The following is a 12,965-nucleotide window of genomic DNA, read 5'->3' as shown; positions in this document are numbered from 1 at the left end:
TCTCACTGCAAGATTTTTGCGGTGAACACAGACGTTTGCTTTGCCCGCAGTCTGCTGAACGTGTTCAAATGTTTGCATGCATCTGGCTGGCAGGTTTCTCTTTCACAGGCTCCAGTGTCTCTGTGCCCTGTTACTCCAGCTGGGGATTCAAGCTAACAGCACATTACCAAACAAAGATCCTGTCTTAGTTCTTAAGGTTTTTTCCAAACCCAGAGACCTTTTTTTTTTTTTTTTTTTTTTTTGCGGGGGGGTGTGTCAAACCATAGGAAGTTATTGCATTTATGCACTGATATGCTTTAAAACATCTGGTTCCTCAGCTCCCTCTGTTCCACCTACAAATTGTAGGTTCCTAAGCAGAACCTACGTACTTGGATCCTAAGCCAATCTCTATTAAACTCAGCAAGAAAATCTACTGGTTTCAGTGGCAATCGGGTCAGATTTCTGGTATGAAAGTTGAAATTTTTTTTTTTTTTTTTTTTTTTAATAAATACTGTAAGGAGCTGTTGCAGCAAGGGTTATTGCTGCACCAGCTCATCACTTCTACTGGTTCCCATCTCTCTGGCCATTTTTATAAGCCTTCAAAAAATTTTCTTCCTGCTTGCTCATTGGTGACTTTTACACCCAAAGTCTACAAAGAGCATTCGGAGAAAGATAGTAAGCAAGAAATGAAAAACTTTGTACAGATCGAGCTGCTTGCTCAAGTGTACTGCTCAGAACCAGAAACAAATCTTGCTGTTGAAACCAGAAACAAGCTGGATGGGAACACGCCCGTGACCAGACAGTGATCCCGTATACTGCACGCCCAATCCTGCACTGCCTTGCACCTCTCCCTTAGCACCAGCCGATACCAGTTCAGCAGTGTTTTCGAACACCCACACAGCACTGATGTCACCCACTAGATAGCAGAGAAAGTAACAAAGATCTGAGCCTTACTTTACTCCTTTGGATTCACCAAATTGCCAAGATACAACATCAACAGACAGAAAATACACTCCAGCTGACACTATAATCAGCTTTCAGTTTACTAGCTTAAAACTGTATCACTGCCCTCACCATGTGGCACTGGATTAAAGTCTTTAGCTCTGAAGAGCAGGCGCATTTCATCTCCTCCTGAATCAGTTCCTAAACAACCATTTTTCAGCCCAGCATATAAAAGTAAGCCAGCATCTGAAGACAGGGTAGACGGCTGGGGACTCTAAAATCTTCACAATATACTGGAATATGGTAGTCCCAAATCAGCTAAGGGATGTGCGTGCAATGGTAAATTCAATAGCAAAAATGTAAGCTATTTTTTGTGTTCCTATTATTCAACTCAGAAGTGTTTTGGGGCCATTAGTGATGGGATACGACTAGTAGGATGAGATGAGACTGCTCCAAAGCTGTGATGAGATGTGCCATCCCAGTAACAACTGCATTAGAAAAACTGCATGAATTGGCTGTTCCTCCTGGCCTGTCCACGACTGTTTATTTTTACTATCCCCCCTCCAAGATCTTTCACTCCAACTGCAGATGCCGTCATTCCCTAACACAGGAGAGCGTGCCAAATTAAAATAAATACCAAGACCCTTCAAAAATAAAGTGTCCTACTATTTACATACTTGAAGTAACCTAACTCATCAGCAAAGGAAAACAGCATGTCTGATTAGACTAGAACAAATATTTTTCCTCAAAGGGTATGTCTTCATAGCTAGCTCAGATATCATCTTTCACCTACCTGCATCCACACACAAGGAGGCTTCAAATCAGGTGACACTTTTTCCCTAGGATAGTCAGTCATCCTTGGAGAGATGCTAAAATGCGAAACAAAGCTGCCATTTAAACTGATAGCCTGCCTTTCTGGCAGCGAGGATGTCAGTTCGACTCTTCGGGGTGCTGAACGTCTTCCCTGTGGGCTGGCTGGAAAAAACCAAGTTGCATTTCATGAAAAAGGTCATGGTTTGCAACTTGTTTGCACAGCATGGCAGAACAAAACAAGACCTTATGAAAGGTTTTAAAAAACAACCCAACCACCCAACCCAGAAGATGCAGCCTCTCAGTGGTTAGAGAAGCCGCCTGAAACAATAGGATATTTAGGTTCAAATTCTCTTCTATCTGATGCGGTGCAAGAAGGCAAAGCTGAATCACTGCTATCCCAAAGGACTGTCCTGTTCCTAAAGCTGCGGGATCTGCCTTTGTAAACCCAGCCATATACAATACAGAACAAGCTTAGTCAGAATAACTCCCTGCCTGATCTGACAGTTTGGTAGTTAAAATGCCTCTCCAGGACACGGGAAGCGAGCAGAGCAGGAACTGGGTACCCAGCAATTCCGTAGTCCAGGGGAATACTCCAACAACCACTGGCTGTTTTGCAGCGAGCCTGCCTGCCTCCTGCATCAGGCCGTAAATTCTGTCATGAAAAGTTTCTAAGTCACAAACAATACACTTCCCTCAAAAGCTTTGTTTCTGAAAGACAAATACTCTGCAACCAGCAGATTTTCCTAAGAAAACTACCTCCTTGGGTCTCCAAGTCTGAGATGTGCGGTGTACATGTGCACAGAAGGCAGAAAAATACCCTCTCCAAACCCTGGAAGAGGCTCAACGAACAGCACAAGGAATCGCAGGCGAAACACCTACAGCTCCTAGCAAATATATCACAAGTGAGAACACAGTAAAATCTGAAATTGCTTTGCAAGGTGGAAATTTATAGTCAGGCTGAGGCCACGGTTCCACATTAGTACCCGAGTTTAACACATTCACTCTACCCCAGGCACTCATTCCACCTTCCCCACCTGAGGATCGCTGTCTACCAAGGTACACCCACACGAGCGGCAGGCAAACATCTACGCTTTAACTCAAGCGTCACGCAGCCCGTTGCGTAACGAAGACGTGCCCTGGCTGAACCGCATTAGGCTCCGAGCAGATACTGCTGAACTTTCTGCAACACGTTGAAGGCAGTTAGGATGCTCCTATCCAAAGTCCCAGGATATTTCCAAACCACCACTGTGAAGCTTTATCTGCAAGCAAACACCCACTTTTGCACAGAGGCATCCAAGTTACTCTAATCTGATTAGGCCCACTCTCTATTTGCCATCAGTTCTGCAAACCTACAGCATCTCCTCCCTGCACCCACGCACATCTGGTCACAATGATTTTCCTTCCTAAATAAACTTCAGAGAGCAAAGCAAAGTTTCCAGGGTTTGGGCTTATTTATATTTTTTTTTTTCTATCATCTCCACATTCAGCTGCCTATATCCCATTAAGCGTGGCTGTTCCACATCTGGATATGCCCTGTCAGGTGTAGCAAATGCTACAGAAGAGATAAGCAGTGTTCAGCCCCTCTGTTTTGCACCGAAGGATACACACAACAAGCCTACGGCAGTAAACGTCAGCTCAAATGAATCACCACTTTGACTCCAATGGCAGTTCTCGTGTGTGCAGCCCTTACAGGATCAGAGCTTTTCCTCCATCCAAACACAAAGGGAATCTTGGTAGTTACATGCTCAGTCCGGCTCTTTACTTAGTCCCATAATCCACGTCTCACCTTGACGCATCACAGCCTCCCTCCTCCCTTGGAGATTTACCCCAGTAACAGCCAGCAGCAGCTGAAAAGTGCAGTACTGTTGCGTGAACTGGGTAAAACACTGTAATGCTTAAAACCACCAAATTGCAGAGAGGAAACTGAGCTCAGTTCCAAGCAGCAGCGAGTCACCAACGTGAAGAGTGGTGCCTGCTTTGCCCCGAGGGGTTTCCCTCAGTCGCCACTGGCTCGAAGCATCACTTCAAATCGGCACCAGGTCTCGGGCACCTCCTTTCCAAGGAAAGACGGTCAGTTGTGCTCCTGCACCCAACGCCGTCCGAGCTTGCCCCACAGAACGAGTTAATTGACAACTTGAAACAAGCCTACTTATTACACAATTGGGAAACAATCATGCAGCACACTGCGTATCTCATCCCCTGCAGACAAAACGCAGGTCCCTGCTAACTCAATTAACCTGACAGTTGTTTCTGGGCTATGCGAGGCTTCGCTTACTACAAAGCACGCAGGAGGGCTAAGGCAAGGAGTCAGGAAATGCTATTCAAATCAGACTGACTTTGTGGGGAGAATTTATATAGATTAAACCCTGTCAAGGGCACAGAAGTCAGATGTAAGAGAGACTGCATATCTGCATGAGAAAACAGGCTGGGGAAGAAGCCAACGGCAGGGCTTTGGTAAACTCCTCTGCTATTCAGACAGGTGAGGAGGGAGAGAAAACCTTGTTATAGAAGACTGAAGAGGAGTCGGCAACTTTGCAGAAGCAAGCAGCGATTGCTCCTAGTGCTTGTGTGAATAATAATCATTAAACAAAATTCCCATTGGCTCCAGTAAGAGATTCGCTCTTTTCTACACAAACCTCCTTTTTTGAAAGGCCACAGAGCTGGGTCCCATCACAGCTGTACCTCACCCAAGTAAATTGAAAACCTAACTGCAGCATGTTGTACATCACCAAATGTGATAGGACAAGGAAAGAGCGGCAGGTAGACTGATAGCCTCAGTCACCACATCATAGAAACAAGTATCTGGTCCCACGAGTCAGAGCACGGATTGAACCGAGGACATCACACCTCTTGGCATTGCTATTCTTGATGAAGCTGAAAGAATAACGCTGCACTAAAGCCCCTCCACTTAGCGAGCACTAGTGTCAAGTGCCTTTTAGAAGGACCGAGCCCTGCAGGGAAACGAAGACTCTTTATATGAATGCATGGTCCTAACCATACAAATGTACGTGTGGACAGACTATTTCCATCCTCCCCTCAAAGTGCCCAGGGGAGACCAGCGTTTATGTCAGAGGAGTATCAAAACACTTCATTACTCCAACACGAGGATCGACAGATTTTCAGACGACAATCTAGTAAACAGTGGTGGGTGCATTTTATTAACCTGTATTTTACACACATATGTGCTGGTACTTTTCATCAGCTGTTTGTTTTTTGGGGTTTTTTTTGGCTCAATTCTTGCAGCAAGTGATACAAATACTTCACAGCGTATTGGATTACAGTAGACCCCCAACTTCTGTAGGAAGCCTCATCTAAAAACCACAGCAGTCCACTCAATAACAGTTGCGAGACACTGAAAACTAACAGGCACGTACATTCATTCTGAACAATACCTGCAAGTGCAGACCTTACCCTTACAGAAATTGGCGAGGCAAAAAAATATAATGGGACATGGGAAAACTAAATGGATTTGGAGTAGATCTGAAGTTATCATAAAATAACATTATTAAGCCTTAGCCTTCAGGGGTTAAGCTATTCTCAGGCTGGTCACAGAGAGCTCTGTTGCATGGCACGTTATTTCATTTCACCTGCCTGTTGCAGGTTTGTGCATTGGCCCTGGTCAACATCAAAGATCAGATGAATGTCAGATCTCAGCAAACACGGCGGTTCATACACGCTGCTGTTCACACACAGGTCTCCGCTGTGCTTAGCCAACAAAAAGCCTGAGCTTTTCGGGCAACACAAGCCAGTGATAATCCTTACTCTTTCAAGTAATGATGCTGTAAAGCATCAAACATAAGTACGCTGTTATACAAACTTCAGTAAGTACCATTTCTTCAGCAAAACAGACCTTAAGGATTGAAGGCACAGTTTGATTCACTGAAAGTACAGCAATTCTTACACAAACATGTTGCTTTTGGCACAACCATATCATTTCTGCGTATCACTCAACAAGCACCAAGTAATACTCAATATAGTATAAGGAACAAATAAAGCCTAAGTCCAATCTCATCTCTCCTTTTTAGAGCAACCCATTGATTTTAAGAGTCAAATCTGTATGGTTATGTCATCAACATTCTTCAGAAGTCACTTTGAAGACCCTGGACACACAAATAGCTTCCCTACACACACAAAAACCCCACAACGTTCCATACTTTTAACACAGCACCCAGTGAAGTAAAAATAAGTCAGCAACAGACCTGGCAGGTAGGAAAAAAACCCTGAAACCCACAAAAAACCCCACAACTTTGCAGGGTATCTGGATGTTGGGATATGATCTGTTAAATATTGAGATAATCATGAACGTTACTGGACAAAATGGAGCAGCTGCCATCCTCGTCATCCCTTTCCTCCCATATTTGTCAATGTATACATCATGCTTTTGATTTTTCAAGTAACAGACGCTCATTTTTTCCTCTTGACATAGTTGCACACAGAGAGCATGGAACGACACAGAGCAAGGTGACGGCTTCCAGTGCCTTCGCTCTGACCTCAGTCGAGTCCTTAGGCCGGTGGGAGAAACTCTTCTCCCTCACCTCCCTAGCCTTATTGATTTCAAGTAAGTAAATTAGGGTTGCAAAGCAAGATGGGCACAGCAAAAGTCCCGTAACTACGGTATGATTTATGCAGCACCACAGGTCATAAGTGGCGCGGCAATTCAATCCCAATTTCCAGTCATTTGCCCCTGCCAGAAACAGGACTGCGATCGAAGCCCCGTTTCCTTTCTTTAGACGCTGCACTTGCGTTTCTGGGTGCCGAACAGGGAGCAAGAGCCCGTCGAGGCATTCACAGCTTTCAGGACGTGCAGAACAGCCTCGTGTCAACTCCACTGATTCTGAACCTTTGGCTACCTGACCGGCAGCACCGCGAGCTCAACGCTCGTCACGAGGCACCCTTCTGCTCTACATCACCCATATTCACAAATCTTTGGGAATTTAATACCTTTCAAGACTCGTCGTATCTGACTGAAACTGGTCATCAGGTTCAAAAGCACTCCGGTTCCACACAGACACACATAATGTGATTGCGTATATCTTGTTTCCTTAGGAAAGCAAAAGACACGACTTTTTTTTTATGCTTCCTCTCAGCGCGTGGCTTCAGGCAACCCATTCTCCTTCTGTTTATCCATCTGTGAATGTGAGAGAGCATCTACCTTCCCCACAGTGACAGATGCTTAATTAATTCTAAGGGTGAAATTCACCCCTTTGCAGACAGCCAGCACAGGACCCAGAAAGCACTTGCACCCTATTTCGAGGATTTCGGTGAGATGCAAGTAGTGCACATATAGCAGTACACAGAGAGGTTATGAATGTGAAATCCCAGTCTACTTCTTAAGTCAACTGAAGCAGATGCATCTGTTATCAAGCCACTAGAGGAGCATTCCCATCACTTGGGGGCAACGGCTGAAATACCACCACCATTTCTCATGTTTAACAGAGCTGTTGCCTCATTTCCACAGGCCGCTCATTTGTGCTTGTCAGCAATCACCCACTGTCATCTGTCTCGCCCTCCTCAGAACCAAGATCTTTAATATTTCTAAGTTTGTGCGATACCTAACACAATCCACCCAATAACAGCGCCCTAACATTCTTCTGCAATACAGCAATGACACCGAAGTCTCCAACTCAAGCTCTGGCTTGAACTCAGGTACATGCTTTGTGGATACTGATCCAAGTTTGTTTTACAAGAATACAATATTCATAGGCAAATGCTTCCCTACACATCAACCACTATTTGCTGTACTCTACAGGACTATTGAAACACTTTCCTCCAGAAAGCAGATGCCATATGGGTATGTAGGCTCAATTAGCACATGCTGACAGATAGCAAGACACTTAAAAAAAATTCAAAGTCTTGGCAAGCTTGAAAAGTTACTGTATCGATTATGTCATATTGCATCTTGTGGTGCCTTAACTTTTGAGGTTTCTGTGCTGGGAAAGGAAAGAAAAAAAAAATCAGAGAAGCAATAGGAGAGATTAAAAGGAAAAGATGGAAGGGGCTCTTCAAGGAGGCACCTGGTTGGGAGCAATCAGCAAGCAACGCGGCAGAGACCATCTTGCCAGCTTTCCTTGCCAAGGGTGGGCAAAGGCCCTTCACAGAGCAGACGTTTTATTACTCACACATCTCTGACTACCCAAACTGATCTTAAAGCACTTTGGCATGTCCCAAGGGTCATTAGAGATTACTTCCTCTCTGCATTAATAATGAAAACGGCTCTTAACCAAAATTAAACTGGAGCCGCTTAATAGCATTTTAAAATTGACAAATCTGAAACAGCTAATTTCTTATTCCCCTCTTGCCCATACAATTAGCAATGGGAGAAAACTTCAAGGTTTTGTCTCTTAAGAAGTGCTGAAGAATCTTCAAAACTTCTGTAGAAGACAGAAAAGAGCAGCACCCCCTCTCCAATTAAAGGATTTGACACCTCCTTCAGTACTGTGCAGGGACTCCACAAAAGCTCAGATAAAATGTGGCTAAGGAAAACCAGAAACGGTGGCTGGTTTTCCCAATCGGAAACTTGATGGTATTGTGAGGTAAGGGTCTATTCTCTGCTCTTATCACAGATGGATGATTCACAAAATTCCTTCTGACTGGGAAGCGTACACGTTTGTGTACCTGCTACCACATCACGCAACTTCAGTGCACATCTTGCAGCGAGTACCAGCTGGACAAAGCACATGACCCTTCGCCTCCTGGTAAACGACCATCTGTACCTGCAGACACAGTTACGGACTTTAAGAAAAAAAAGAACAAAGAACAATAATTCCCAAGCCCACCTGTGTGGCTTAGAAGCGGCTTTCAATTTGCAAAATACAGCAGGAGTATCTGTAGCTCTCAGGTAAAGCTCCTGAGTGCCATAATGATTTTTGAAAAATTATTTAGGCTTTTTCATTGGGATAATATTGTCACAAGAAGTGTGGCTGACTTTTCTGTGAGAGCCCTGTGCCCTGCTTCTCAGCCCATGAATTTATGCAATGTCAATTCAAAATGCACTAGTGCTCTGGGAGGAGAAGGGAAGCCACCAACTAAACACGGAGCAGCTGATGCAGCAAGCCACAGTAGACTACAGATGCTCTGCAACAACTCGGGTCTTTCCATTTCTGACTCATCCAGCAAGAGCAAATGAAGGAAGTCACTGCGACAACCCAGGAGGAATCAAACTGCCATTCCAGTGATCTGTGACGAGCACAGTTTCCCTCCTCCAGAAAGAGCACCCAGCTCCACTCTGCAATGTTTTTGCTACAGCATCTGTTCCACTGAGGCTGCGACACTGGCATGGTGCACACCAAACATCTCATCTGGAGAAGTGTGACAATAGAAGAGTGACAAACAAGGTTTTCCCTCCTGTCTCTCTGTCAAACACGGGAAACAAAAATGAAGGATGAAACCAGCCCCTCCATGTAAAAACCAAACCTGACTAGGGAAAGGAAACAAAAAGTCCTGCCTGGTCACCCCGCTGATCTTGCAAGGGCCTGGTGAACAATACGCCAGAATAAATAAGCGCTCGGGCATGTTAGTTAATCACTTACGATGACATTGCTAAGTGCCAGCAGGAAACGAAGTAGGAATTGGGCGGAGGAGAGGCACATGCAGCTTTTCATACAGGCAACGTCACTTGAGTGACCGACATGTTCATCGCTGCTCCAAACAAACGTGGTGTATTTAATATATCCTGGACGGAAACATTCTCAGCAGTGAAGACTCACAGCATTGAGTTTACACAGAGGACTGTGCAGTAGGGGACATCACACCCGAAGGTCTCAGCAGAGGCAATTTTTGAGGGTATTGGGTCCCTCTTGGTTTCACCTCAATGGTTAAATATGGAGCTGGACTATGGTTCTGTGGAGGGGCACTTCAAAGCTCTGAGTAAGTTCAGTGTCCCTAGAAAAAAGGTGCCGTTAAAACTACAAAGACTCAACCACTTGTTGCCCCAATACTTTAGGGAAATAGAGGGAGACTTGCTGATCAAACAGCAACAGGGAGCAATGCACTGCTCTGCTCCTAAAACCATGCTGAGAACCTCTCTCATGCACCTTTATAAGCATCAACTGGAGGGAAAGGATTTGAAGATCAAGGAGTAGTCTCACATCTGAAGATGGGGACAAATGACCTCTTCCAGCTTTGATGAAATAGCAAAGGGGAAACATCCTTGGCTGTTTTGAAAGGGGAAAAATATATGGTCATGAAAAGAAATAGATTTCTTAGATTAGACAAGCAGAAAAGCATGTTGCAGAGCACATTTCCAGAATGTTTTCAGAAACCTGCTGCAAAGCCTGTGGCAAGAACTTCAGCCTTCGATAACATGCCAGCTGGCAGTCTGCAAGCAATCTTCTGCTGCAGTCCTGTTGCTCTCAGAAACATTTCTTTCGCCAGCAAGTTCTACCACCTGATGCTCAGCTCGCTCGCATCCCTTCTTCGCTGCTATCCCTGCTGCTTCACTTACTTGTACTAAGAAATGGACATAAAAGGGGGCACAAAAAGGAACAGCTGTTTATCCCAGAGCAGTGCCTCAATCTTGATTCACTGCCAGTTCCTTTCCCCCTTCCCACCTTGGTTTATACAGTGCACAGATGTTTAACTGATGCCTGCTTACTTTCTCAAGCGCCTTATTGCAGCAGCCGGTCCCCTGAGACAGGCTTTCTTCCCCCGGCTCTCCCTTCTGTTACAGGCAGAAGGATGGCTCGCTGCTCTCCTGCCTTCTCACGTGGGAACGCTAAAGCCCTCCGCCTCTCACGCTAACTGCAAAAACCTCGAGAAAGAAGGTTATTTTCCTCCCTTCCCTGGCTCTGTTCTTCTTTTTGCCCAAGCCTACGCCCGTCCCAACCAGCAATACGCCAAAGCTGTCGTCTCATACCTGGCTGCTGTGCGAACACCATAAAGTCCGCCCACGTGGCGAGAGTTGGGGAGAACACTCTCAGCAGGTTTTGATGCGCTCACACTGAGTCAAACTTGATCCGGGCTGAGATTCAGCGTAACACCAGTATGCCAATTACTTCCATAAAACAAAAGCTACGGGGAACTTGGTAAGGAGTAAGAAGAGCAATAGTGTGGTGGTGTCTATGTTATACAGCAAGACATGAGATAATTCACCTCTCCCTCTTAGGCCCAATCAGAAAGACTTCAAACTGTGGTATCCAAACACTAAAATATTTTGATGGGAGCAATTTTCTTCTCTTCCCTGGAGAATATTAACGGAGATACAAAGAAGGAAGGCTGATTTAAGCAGCTACCCAAAAACCCCCTTCTGTTCTTCTGCATTAATAACTTCTGGATAAACAGAAGTTCTCTGCCAGGTTAAGTTAAATTTAAGTCATATTCCAGAAATATAAAATTTCTTCCATTTTATTAAAATGGAAAAGCAGTCTATCAGAGGTGTATTTTCATGACATACAGTTCTCGGGCACTATATTTTATATGGATGTAATTATTCTAGCTATTCATCACAGAATCACAAATCCAACCTTCAAGAAGTATCGTAATGCAAGATTCATTGAATCCAGCTGATATTAAATATCAACAGGGCTCCATTATCAGTTTTTGTATCTGAACACCGTAATATCAGCTATTACTCTTTTATATTAAAGTTGTATCTTTGGAAGAGAATTACTTCCCTTGGCAACAATGGTAAATGTTAACTACCTTGAATATTTCAGTCACATATACATTATGTATAAGTTTGTGATCTGCTAAACAATAATGGAGAAAAACAGAAAGCGACAAAAAGATTTGCTTTGTGAAAGATTTCTTTCTGTTCTTAGAGAAAAAGCACACACTATACAAGGAAAAAATATTTGGAATAAAGTGTCAAGTCTTCTTCCACTGGGATGCAAGAATCTGAGTTAGTATTTCTGAAAGAACAGAGCTTTGCATAGCAAAACAAAGCATTAAAATAAAATGGTTAATGTTATTTGTATGACAGTAATGCCTAAAGACTCCAAGCAATACTGTGGTGAATTACATAAGGCACTACACATGCGAACCAGAAGAGGTCCTTGCCTTTCTCATGCGTTGAATTGAAAACTCTTCACAGCACAGATAAAGCACAGAGGAGAAGAAGCAGTTAGCATGCATAGATCAAAGCAGACTACAAAGAGAACCCGGTTTCCCCAGCTCTTGTTTAAAGCACTGTCCAATAGGTTACGCTGCCTCGATCCCACTGCTTTCAAGCAACGTATTGATGTATTATTCCCACACCCAGGACCACACGAGTCAGCAGGGTTCTGCAAAGCTGGCCAGACAATCTTAAGCCTCAAACTCCGATTTGGATACCTGTGATCAGAGCTCACTTCGAAGATGCATGCAAATTATAAATCTCATTGCTTTCCCAGAAAGTAAAGTTATGTAAACCAGCGTTAGCATCAGGTTTAAATTAATGTTTACATTGATAAGTAAATTGAAAATTACATCGCTTGCATGCATTACACAAGCTAATTCCACATCCCTATTTGCAAATATTTACAAAGCTCTAACTCAGTCATTAGACTAGATACTTACAAATCATTTGGAAACTACCAGTTTATGTCAACTTCATTTTTCATACAGTGATATTAGGCATTAATGGGTAGCAAAGCAGCTGAAACTCCCCATCGTTTCTTGTTTAAATTCACAAGGCAGGAAGGTGGTTATCAATATTAAGGCTGAAGCTGAAGATTCAACTGTGGTGCTAGTTATGCCAGCTTACGCTGCTGCTGTTTTCTACTTTTCTATTTACCAACAATGTTGCAGAAGAGCCCACAAAGATGTTACTTTTAGGGGTACCATACTATTCCCTCCTTCAGTAAGGTTAGGATGCCCTTGCTCACAAGTAGTGCTTGACCTTTTACGTACTCCAACTAACTTCACCAGGAAAACTTGTACCATTCAGCACCAGTATCTGCATTGCAATCTAGAATTTGATAGATTTCATATAAAACTTTTAAGCATATAGATATACTTTAATGTAGATTACAGAGAGTCACAGGTGGTAAACCTTCCTTATTTATAAACTGATGTTATTAAAAAAAAGCATCTGTTATGGATCAGTGTGAAATGTTACAGGAGCTCTTAAAACCCAAAAGGTCAGAGGATCTTCTACAATATTATTGAATTGAATAGATTATTGAATAATATACTCAATGTTAGCCGTTCTTTCTGAAATAATCTCTTCTTTTTTAGATGCAAACGCATCTGTAAGCATTGTAATCTGGTATTGGAACAAGAAATAGTCACGTTGCCATACGCTACGCCACACT

Source organism: Haliaeetus albicilla, chromosome 13 (assembly GCF_947461875.1).
Source record: "Haliaeetus albicilla chromosome 13, bHalAlb1.1, whole genome shotgun sequence".
NCBI classification, from domain to species: domain Eukaryota; kingdom Metazoa; phylum Chordata; class Aves; order Accipitriformes; family Accipitridae; genus Haliaeetus; species Haliaeetus albicilla.
Note: the sequence above shows the minus strand (reverse complement) of the source record.